This window comes from Entelurus aequoreus, linkage group LG09 (genome assembly GCF_033978785.1).
Source record: "Entelurus aequoreus isolate RoL-2023_Sb linkage group LG09, RoL_Eaeq_v1.1, whole genome shotgun sequence".
NCBI classification, from domain to species: domain Eukaryota; kingdom Metazoa; phylum Chordata; class Actinopteri; order Syngnathiformes; family Syngnathidae; genus Entelurus; species Entelurus aequoreus.
Window position 1 is genome coordinate 44,120,584 of NC_084739.1, and position 12,098 is coordinate 44,132,681.

General features: G+C 39.3%; 1 long non-coding RNA gene across 2 annotated transcripts in view; it reads right to left on the reverse strand.

The window, feature by feature from the left end:
• Window positions 1–12,098, reverse strand: part of LOC133657459 (uncharacterized) — a 100,717-nt gene that overhangs the window by 55,823 nt on the left and 32,796 nt on the right. Inside the window, exon 2 of one of the 2 annotated variants that reach the window (XR_009827271.1) lies at window positions 10,363–10,458. The exons of the other annotated variant lie outside the window; for it this stretch is intronic. This is a non-coding gene — a long non-coding RNA (uncharacterized LOC133657459). The remainder of the gene's footprint in view (window positions 1–10,362; window positions 10,459–12,098) is intronic. 2 annotated transcript variants of the gene reach the window in all.

Here is a 12,098-nt window from a genome sequence, read left to right on the forward strand (position 1 = left end):
TACATACATATATATATACACATATACATACGTATATATACACATATATACAAATATATACACATATACATACATATATACACATATAAACAAATATACATACATATATTTACAAATATACATACATATATATACATATACACATACTGTATATACATGTATATACATGTATATACACACTAATTATAAATATATGTATATATATTTAAAAAAAAAAATATATATATATATATATATATATATATATATATATATATATATATATATATATATATATATATATATATATATATATATATATATATATATATATTTATATATATAGTAGAGTAGTCACCCAAATATTTACTTGAGTAAAAGTAAAAAGTATGTTGTGAAAAAACTACTCAAGTACTGAGTGACTGATGAGGAACCTGTCCGTTTAATGACGGCAACAAATAATGCACAAAAACATAAAAATAGCAATGAGCAAATTCAAAGCCAGTAATATCTCTTAAGCAACTAAAACAATAATATATTTTAAATAATAATATATTAACATAAAAAAAATTAAGGCAAATTGAGCCACAATAACTTAACAGCACCATAGGCTCAGTAGGCAGAGATTACAAAGGAAAATAACAAATTAGCCTTTACGCAAACCATAAACTGATAGGTGTGGGCTGCACCTGGGAACACACTGTGCACTTCTGATTGGTGTTTCTATGCATGCGTGTGTGTGTGTGTGCGACTGTGCGTGTGAGTGTGTCTCTGTATGTCTGTCTATGAGGCTGCAGTGCGTTAATAAATGTGATTCATAGCAGGGAAGCTAACATCAGCCTATGGTGACAGCCAAAATATCTACTAACGTTACTTACCGCGATGTGCTTCCTCAAATTTGACGTTGAGTTCATGTAAGCTTCTTGTTTGCCGCTGAAACTTTATGTGCAGTTAATCATGTGACCGCCTGGCTCTGTTTGATTGGTGAAACGGAGTCAAAGGTCACCAGTGACTGTATTTGATTGCTGATAAGCAGGCATGCTATAGATCGTACTTTGAAGGTCTGTCTGACAAACCAAAACAAACAAAGCGTGCATTAACAGATCGATAAAAATCATTAGCGAGTAGCGAGCTGAATGTAGATAAATGGAACGGAGTAAAAGTAGCGTTTCCTCTCTATAAATATACTCAAGTAAAAGTAAAAGTATGTTGCATTAAAACTACTCTTAGAATGTATCCCAAAAGTTACTCAAGTAGATGTAACGGAGTAAATGTAGTGTGTTACTACCCACCTCTGTATATATAAATATATATATATATATATATATATATATATATATATATATATATATATATATATATATATATATACACACACACTCATTTATATATATATATCTATATATCTATATATATATATATATATATATATATATATATATATATATATAGATATATATATATATATATATATATATATATATATATATATATATATATATATATATACACACACTCATTTATATATATATATCTATATATATATATATATATATATAGATATATATATAGATATATATATATATATATGTATGTGTGGGGGGAAAAAAAATCACAAGACTACTTCATCTCTACAGGCCTGTTTGATGAGGGGTTCCCTCAATCATCAGGAGATTTATGTGTGTGTGTATATATATATGTATATATATATATATATATATATATATATATATATATATATATATATATATATATATATATATATATATATGTATATATATATAAATATATATATATTGCCAATTTGGCCACCTGCCTTGACTCACATATGAATTTGAAGTGCCATCCCATTCCTAACCCATAGGGTTCAATATGATGTCGGTCCACCTTTTGCAGCTATTACAGCGTCAACTCTTCTGGGAAGGCTGTCCACAAGGTTGGCGGAGTGTGTTTGTAGGAATTTTCGACCATTCTTCCAAACGTGCGTGGGTGAGGTCACACACTGATGTTGGTCGAGAAGCCCTGGATCTCAGTCTCCATCCTAATTTATCCTAAAGGTGTTCTATCGGGTTCAGGTCAGGACTCTGTGCAGGCCAGTCAAGTTCATCCACACCAGACTCTGTCATCCATGTCTTTATGGACCTTGCTTTGTGCACAGTCATGTTTGAAAAGGAAGGGGCCGGCTTCAAACTCTTCCCACAAGGTTGGGAGCATGGAATTGTCCAAAATGTTTTGGTATCCTGGAGCATTCCAAGTTTCTTTCACTGAAACTAAGGGGCTAAGCCCAACTCCTAAAAAAACAACCCCACACCATAATTCCTCCTCCACCAATTTTCATGTGGCATCCTATGACAGTTCCACGCTGGAAATCCCTGAGCTCGTGAGAGCGGCCCATTCTTTCACAAATGTTTGTAGAAACAGTCTCCATGCCTAAGTGCTTGATTTTATACACCTGATTCTGATCATTTGGATGGGTGGCCAAATACTTTTGGCAATATGGTGTATGTATTACAGGCTGTTGCTGTTGTCTCTTAAATGGAGTGGTAAATATGAAGTTCTATATACGGACGTGTTTACAACAGGAAGTGAACTTGCTTGACATCACATAGAGAGCAACGTCTGTTTTGCCTTTAGTACTGGTATATACTGTGTATGTTGTTTATTTATTCAAAAATAAAACTTGGTTAAAAGGTTTTAAGTTTATGAGTACTTTTTTTAAACACGTTCAACAATACAGTGATTACAATATTAAGTGTTAGTGGTTAGTGCGTCTACCTTACAATACGAAGGTCCTGGGTTCGATCCTGCGCTCGGGATCTTTCTGTGTGGAGTTTGCATGTTCTCCCCGTGACTGCGTGGGTTCCCTCCGGGTACTCCGGCTTCCTCCCACCTCCAAAGACATGCACCTGGGGATAGGTTGATTGGCAACACTAAATTGGCCCTAGTGTGTGAATGTGAGTGTGAATGTTGTCTGTCTATCTGTGTTGGCCCTGTGAAGAGGTATCAACTTGTCCAAGGTGTACGCCGCCTTCCGCCCGAATGCAGCTGAGATAGGCTCCAGCACCCCCCGCGACCCTAAAAGGGACAAGCGGTAGAAAATGGATGGATGGAATTTTGTTCATTATTATTACCTTTTTTATATTACCGTAGAATCATAGATGTCATTGGCATCGATTCAATTCCAAGCCAGGGCTGCACCAGAAAGGGTATCTGGTTCAACAACTAAACCATCACTCACTGTGGCAACTGTATTATGATAAAAATAGGATTTAAATTGTGATTGCATGATTTAAACACCTATCATTTAAATGTTAGGTGTTTATTCCCAGTATGACTGTGCCCTGTGAATAAAGCAGGGTCCATAAATGAATGGTTGGATGACTTTAGTGTGGAAGAACTCTGCCCGCCCCTGGCTAAATTGGGGCCCTAATCAGAATTGTTTTTTTTTTATTGCACCTATTCTCCTTAAAATTTCTTCACACTTTTTTGTGTATGCGAATCCATCTTTATACTTCTTTAATCAAACTTGAATTTGATTTGATGCATACATGGGAAATAAATGGTTCAAAAATAAAACATTTTATAGGAAAACAACACATTTTACATAATTAAATTTGCTTATCATCCTGACACATCTCCGGCAAGGATTTGAACCTAGTACGACTGTTTACAAGCCCAGCACTAACATTGCGTGACATGTTAGAGATGTTCAATGATATTATTATCTGCGATGGAGCAGGAAAGGGATAGGAATATATCCATCCATTTTCTACCGCTTGTCCCTTTTGGGGTCACGGGGGGTGCTGGAGCATATCTCAGCTGCATTCAGGCGGAAGGCGGAGTACACTTTGGACAAGTCGCCAACTCATCGCAGTGCCAACACAGATAGACAGACAACATTCACACACTAGGGCCAATTTAGTGTTGCCAATCAACCTATCCCCAGGTGCATGTCTTTGGATAGGAATATATTTGCAGTAAAATTTCAAATGAAGCACCCTGCCTTGCATGCAAAACAAGACCCCCCCCCCACACACACACACAGATCGAGGGACCTGCACACAGCGCTTGATCTGCGAATACAGAGGGGCAGCTATCAAAATCTCACATATATATTCAAATTTTTTTGCTGAAAATCTTCCTCGAATAGTAGAAGTTTTTATTGCTGCAAATTTGAGCATAATATTTCCATAGTCATTTATGGCATAGAACATCATTAACCTGTGATATAAATAACCAAGTGGACAAGACGCTGCTTGGTATTTCAACAGTTCTATGGTTCTTTGCACAGACAAGTAAACACTGGCCAGGGTCCCTCTTTTCGATCTTCTATGAGCTAACTGAGGGTCTTCATCTTTGTAGAATACAACTTGTTTTTGATGTTTTAAGTAAGATTTTAACTCTCAGTTTTATCTGCAAACTGTTGGCCTGGCCTCGGTCTCATGTTGGACTGGCACAAAAACACAGACAGATGCCCACTGCTCAGAGCCAGACTGCGCTCTTAAGGCCAGCCACCTTTCACTCATTTTAATAGGTGGCAGTGTGAAAGTCCAATGGCACTAGCACCAGCCTTTTGGCGGGCAGCAAAGACAGAAGACAGAGGGAGGGTTATAAAATGAAAGGCTGACATCGTAAAGCTTGCCTGAACAAGGACACAGAGAGAAGGCAGAGAATCACCAAAACAAGTTACTCACCCTTTCACGCATACACACCCATCAGCCCGCCAGCCCCCAACATTTACATTAGAAGAAGAAGGACACAGTGGGTCGGTGGAGGAATAGAAGGACGGGGAGGAGAAGTTGGACACGCTATTGGGAGGTTGTAAACACTGTAAGACAGTATCTCCATGGAAGCCTGTGCACTGCTCTGTGGCATCTCAGTCCCCCCCACCACCCACCGCTCCACCGCCAGCTCCCTTCGCCTTTCCAAAGACAAGTGACTCGAATCAAGGCCCCAAATCGGCCCCTCGCCTGGCTGTCCAGCACAGCAGATGTGCACAGAGCAGTGACCTTGGATGACTAGATGCCTTCTGCTTTATGGGCAATGGAAGGAGTGAGGCCTTGGCAGGGGGTTAGTGTGACCAAGGACCGCCTTTGTGGACTTTTCTGTCATTTTTCACGTTATACAGCTACAATATCGTGTAACCCCAAATTGCAAACTTAACTGGTTCTTTAACAGGGTTCGTAAATAGAAAAGTTTGTATATTGAAGCAGACTTATCCAAAAGAAGACATGTCTATGGAGGCTCTCATTCATCCAGGTCTTTGTATTCTCAGGACATTCTAACAATCACAACTAGACTGTTCTGTTTGTCTTAGACTGTGTTTCACCTCTCACCCAAGTTGGCTTCATCAGTTCATGCTCATAGAATAACATTTGTCAGATCTAGTCTTAGACTTACATAAAGATCTGACCGATTGGAGGCTGATTACAAACTAAACAGTCCAGTTGCGAACAATTGAATGCCCAGAGTTCTCAAAAACAAAAAATGTAAACATAAATACTTCTAGCCTTAACAAAAGTCATATTTTAAAAGTAAAAGTTTTTACAGTTTAACCACCATATACAGCACTATACAGTACTAAATATCAAGCAAACATAACAAATTGGTTATGGATAAACTTTCAAGAAAGTATTCAACAGTCCTGTTCATATGCAGCCCCCCTGCCACACACACACACACATACACACACACTAACAGTACGTTCCCATGCACTAAACTAGTCTGATTTCTTCTATTTTCACACTTACATGTGAAGTTCTAGTTTTCATGCTTTATCTCTAATGAGACTGTTCACCATACGATGTGTGCTTTTCATACAATAGGGGAAGATTGTGATAATTTCAGCTTGTTTAGTTATGTGGGAATGTACGTAAATAGAAGAAGAGAATACTACATGCCAATATAAAACAGCCATTATCTGTCAAGCTCCGGAACTAACCGATAACTCCAACTTTCCACTGCCATTTAGCGTTGTTGGTCATGTTTTAATAACACTTGTGGCTATTGTGATCATCAGAGACATACAAAAAGATCGCTATTTTGGTGAACTGCTTTGACTATTTAATGTAAGTACAAGAGAGAGAACTTCACAAAAGAGTGCACTAAGTGAGACTTGATCTTGCAACCTCAGCATTGCTCTACAGTGTACTGTCTTATAAGTATCACGCAGTGACCGATTGCGCCACTGGAGCCTAAAAGAATTGCTGTTTTGCCAGCAGTGGTCTCACTCACCAAACTTTTTCATTGGACATGACTAATATGTTTCTTTCATGGGTCCATACACAGTCTGTGCATGTCAGAATTATTCCTTGTTAGTCAGGGATCAAATACGTGTTCCACTCAATAAAATACAAATGCATTCATGGCCTTTTCTCAGGGCATTTAATTGATCGCAAGTGGACTGTTTGCGACATTTTGGGAGACAATGATCTGACGTTTAAAAGCTCATATTATAGGTAGTGGGCTGTTTTGAGGCACCTTTGTTAATGGTATCCGTAGTACTGATATTAATAACTTTATGTCTATTTTGTGGGCGGTATAGCTCGGTTGGTAGAGCGGCCGTGCCAGCAACTTGAGGGTTGCAGGTTCGATCCCCGCTTCCGCCATCCTAGTCACTGCCGTTGTGTCCTTGGGCAAGACACTTTACCCACCTGCTCCCAGTGCCACCCACACTGGTTTGAATGTAACTTAGATATTGGGTTTCACTATGTAAAGCGCTTTGAGTCACTTGAGAAAAAGCGCTATATAAATGTAATTCACTTCACTTCACTTCACATTTTGCGTAGTGCGCCTTAAATCATTTGATCACATCTATGAATTGATATGATGGCATCTTGATATTATTTGTTTGGTGCTGCAAGAGATATAACGCTTCATAATTTGCTATCTCAGGAGAATGCATGTCAACCTCTGAAGGCCGTCCCTCCTCACTCTCCCAACTGCGCCACGCCGTCCCCTCTACAAAAACTAACCAGCCATGAGACTAATCTGATGTATCTCTTATCATTGCCTCTCGCAGGCAGGGGGCCAGAGACAAGTACTCAATGCTGAGCCATCTTTCTGGCGAGATTACAAGTCCTAGCTATGTTCCTCTTTGTGATCTCTGACTGTCTCACCCTAGTATCATTGGAGCCGACGTTTACAACTATGTTCGCGTAGCTAGTGGTGCGATTAACCTGTCGTACATGTTTACTAGGCCTGTTGCGAGTCAGTTACCTAAAACGAGCTTCAATGTTGAGTGCTCGGGCCCCGAGAATATACTTAATTATGGCTAGTTTACTAAGCTGTATGTTCCGGGTGATGGAGTCCCCTATGACTAAGATGTGGTGTCCAGTAGACTTGGGTGTCTGACTAACTAAAACTGAATCTATTTTGGGACATGGTCAGTGATTCGTTAGTGCAAAGATGAGTGAGGAGACTCGCTGGCAAAATACACTCTGATGGGACCTAAGATAAAACTGAAATATTTTGCATATATTGTTCAATGATTTTAGTATTCGGGGCAGCACGGTGGAAGAGGGATTAGTGCGTCTGCCTCACAATACGAAGGTCTTGGGTTCAATCCTGCGCTCGGGATCTTTCTGTGTGGAGTTTGCATGTTCTCCCCGTGACTGCGTGGGTTCCCGCCGGGTTCTCCAGCTTCCTCCCACTGCCAAAGACATGCACCTGGGGATAGGTTGATTCGTAACACTAAATTGGCCCTAGTGTGTGAATGTGAGTGTGAATGTTGTCTGTCTGTGTTGGCCCTGCGATGAGGTGGCGAGTTGTTCCACCCGATTGTAGCTGGGATAGGCTCCAGCACCCCCGCGACCCCGAAAGGGATAAGCGGGAGAAAATGGATGAATGGATGGATTTCAGTATTCATCAAAGCACGACAAGTTTCACATACCATCTGAAGGCAAATCACACTTTTGAGGCACGCTACTATTACATCGACAACAAGGAGTAGAAGGCAAGCAACTCTGATGCAGTGTACCTGCGGCAATGTAGTAAACATACCACAGATTAATTAAGCAGTACTTTTGAAGCAACTGTGATTATTCAGGAACAGGATTAATCAAAATTCAAAAGTGTGATTAATATGATTTTAAAAATGTATCACTGGTTTAAAGTTCCATAAGAGTAGCTGAGACTTTGCTGTAGAACAGACCTGGGCAATCGGCGGCCCTGTCCGGCCCGCGTGAGGCCAATCATAAATTACAAAATACATTTAAAAAAGTATCTATGTCGAGTGTGCAATACAACGGTGCTGCTTTTGTTTTGAAAAGCGTTATTTGTATTACTTCCGTGTGGACGTATGCGCGTGTGTGATTGTGAGTGAATGTGAACAGCGGCAATCAGAAATTACAAAATACATTTTAAAAAACATCTATGTCATGTGTGCAATACAACCGTGCTGCTTTTATTTTGAAAATTATTATTTATGGACGTATGTCCGGGTGTAACCTGTGAGTGATGGTGCACAGCGACAAGTGATGCCCGGTTACCCCCGAGATGTCAGCTCACGCTAAAAAAAGAAAAGTTGACGACGAATGGCGTGTTTCCAACAAGACATGGACTGCCAAGTATTTCTTTACAGAAATTAAAGGTAAAGCCGTGTGCTTAATTTGTGGTACACAGGTTGCTGTGTTTAAAGAATATAATTTGAATCGCCACTACACGACGAAGCACGAGGAAAAATACCGGAATCTGTCTGATGAAGCGCGCGCAAGTGAGGCTGATGCGTTGACGGTAAAACTGCAAACACAACAAGGACTTTTTGCCATATTTCACACCCCCAGAGATGCAGCTGTTAGGACAACTTTCGTCATTTCTCACAAAATCGCCAGAAAAAGTAAGGCGTTTTCTGACGGAGAGTTTATTAAGGAGTGCTTATTAGACTCTGTTGCGCTGATATGCCCGGAAACTTGGAGCTTCAGCTGAAGAACAGAACGGCCGACTTTGACTGTTTTTCGCTGGCTTTGGATGAGAGCTGCGATGTACGTGACACCGCCCAGCTGCTCAGCTTCTTACGTGGGATAACTGCAGACTTTCAAATCACGGAGTAGCTGGCAGCCATACAGTCAATTAAAGAGACAACCACAGGTAATGACTTGTTCACATAGGTCATGTTAGGACTGAAATGGGACAAGCTGGCAGGTGTGACAACAGATGGTTGTCCAAATCTGACGGGGAAAAATGTTGAACTTTTAAAGAGAATGCAGGATGAACTTTAAATTAACCCTGTGCAGAAATTGAAATTTTTGTATTGTATTATACATCAGGAAGTATAGTGTAAGAAAGTGTTACAAATAAAACCATCAAAAGCAATCTGCTTTTGTATAAAGTTAAGTTAGGTTAAATTAAATTATTATTATTATTATTATTATTATTATTATTATTATTATTATTATTATTATTTATCTTACGGTATATAAAAAATAATATTGAGCAAAATTTAATTGAAATATTGTCGATGTGGCCCTCCAGCAGTGCTCGGGTTGCTCATGCGGCCCCCGGTAAAAATTAATTGCCCACCCCTGCTGTAGAAGCTTAGTGTTTTGCAGTTACATCCAGGCACAGAGTTTTCACCTTTTTACTCCCCTCCTCTCTATTGTTTCTTATCTGATCTTATCTCTCAGGCGGAAAGGGACACAGGATTTAGTTGCTGGTAGATGCATACTTGCCAACCCTCCCGTTTTTAGCGGGAGAATCCCGATATTCAGCGCCTCTCCCGACAACCTCCCGACAGAGATTTTCTCCCGACAAACTCCCGGTATTCAGCCGGAGCTGGAGGCCACGCCCCCCCCCCAAAAAAAGTCTGCCGCAGCTGCGATTGGACCTGACCAGCCTCCGGGTACAAGTACTGGAGTACCAATTGCTTGCCAGGGAAGATCTTCCCCAGGAAGCAAGGATTGACCGGTTTTGGGCCATGCTAGGGAGAGATGGAAGATTCCACACTCTCGTGCATTTGATGAAAGCACTTTTGTGCGTGCCACACAGCAATGCATCATCAGAGAGGGTGTTCAGCATGTTTAGAAAAATAGTGACAGAGAATAGAAAGAGGATGGACAATTCAACCCTTAACAAAGCATTGTACTTTCAAGTACAACAATGAGTAGATGAGTGTTGTGTGTGTGTGTGTATATGTGTAAATAAATGAACACTAAAATTCAAGTATTTATTTTATTTATATAATAAAATCAATATATATATATATATATATATATATATATATATATATATATATATATATATATATATATATATATATATATATATATATATATATATATATATATATGTAACGGTGTAGAAACAGACGTTCATTATCCTTGATTAAATTATGAATGAAGTGTTGCAACAGCGCCTATTGCTGGCGAGAAGTGGTATGTACTTTACCTGCGGGAAGTGCTCAGAACTGTGACGCCTTCCAATTGATAATCCCGTGACCCAAGTCGACTCACAGTCTCACAATTTGCACTGTTTTGCAGGACACTGTAATAAAAGAAATTCATAATCCACCTGGTGCCAGTGATATGTTGAAGCGACAGCAGTGTGGAGCTGCATTTTGCCACATACAGTTGTGGACCGTCACACATATATATATATATATATATATATATATATATATATATATATATATATATATATATATATAGCTAGAATTCACTGAAAGTCAAGTATTTTTATATATATATATATATATATATATATATATATATATATATATATATATATATATATATATATATATATATATATATATATATATATATAGCTAGAATTCACTGAAAGTCAAGTATTTATATATATACATATATATATATATATATATATATATATATATATATATATATATATATATATATATATATATATATATATATATGTATATATATATATATATATATACATATATATATACTGTATATATATGAAATACTTGAGTTGGTGAATTCTAGTTGTAAATATACTCTCCTCTTAACCACGCCCCTCCTAACCCCCCCTCCCCCCCTCCCCCGACCTCCTGATATTGGAGGTCTCAAGGTTGGCATGTATGGGTAGATGTGTTGATCTCCTGTTTGTCAGTCCTCTCACTTCTTGTATTTGCTACTTCACTCTTAGGACATAATATGCAGAAGGAGCGGGAGATCAGTAAAAGTGTCTGAAAAAATGGCCTTTGGGGGCTGTAAAGAGCAGAGGATGAGATGAGACTAAAAAACTAGAGAATAGCTAAGAGAGGGAGAGAGCATTTAGAGACCAGCACTGAGGAATTCATGGTCGATTTGTGCATGTTTGTTGCCACTTCCTAATAAAAGGGACTTCAAGGTGCTGGACGGGCTGGGAGCAGGCAACAGATTGCAGATGCCCCTTTTGGAGAGGTCTCCTTGTGAAAAAGCCGGTCCCCCTTGATGAGTCCTGAACCACTCTTTAGAGAAAAGAGCCCTTCTGTACTGTAAAGGACTGCTCAGGACATTGTGGAGCTTGTCAATGGCTCTCGGCTGGGGCACCCAGAAAATACAAGGACGCCCAGTGTTCAGTGCCATTGCTCCTTCTTTAGAGACCAGAACTGTAATGGGGGCCCGAGGGGCTCTACAGGGAATTTAGAGGGCACAGTTTCAATAGAGCCCAAGTCCTTTTAACTCCTGCATTGTGAGCATCGCTCTCCTTCTGTCCTAGAGATTGTGGAGAGGGAAATTCCTCTGCAGATCAAACATAATGTCTTCATTTCTACATGAACTTAAGATGGGCAAAACTGAGAGACACAATTTGAAGCATTGAGGAGACATTGTTAGTGGTTAAATGATGGGATTTTTGAAAGTGTGTGTGTGCGTGTAGGTGTGCGTGTGTCAAGTATTATTGGTGAGGAACCAGTTCATCTCAGGTCCTGAGATTAATGCCAAAAGCGGCTTATTAAAGCAGCTGTGTATAAGCACAATGAAACTGCACTCAGACCAACTTTCAGCTGCGTGCATACAGTACTACGCACTGATTTTGTGTTGTAAGGTAAGTCATGAGTTGTCAGATTCCCCTTTTCCATGAAATGGTTATTAGAGAGCATATTTAACCTTTTCAGAGGAGCATATTCACTCGTGGCAACTAGACAGACACACAAAGTAGGCTTTTCAGTCATT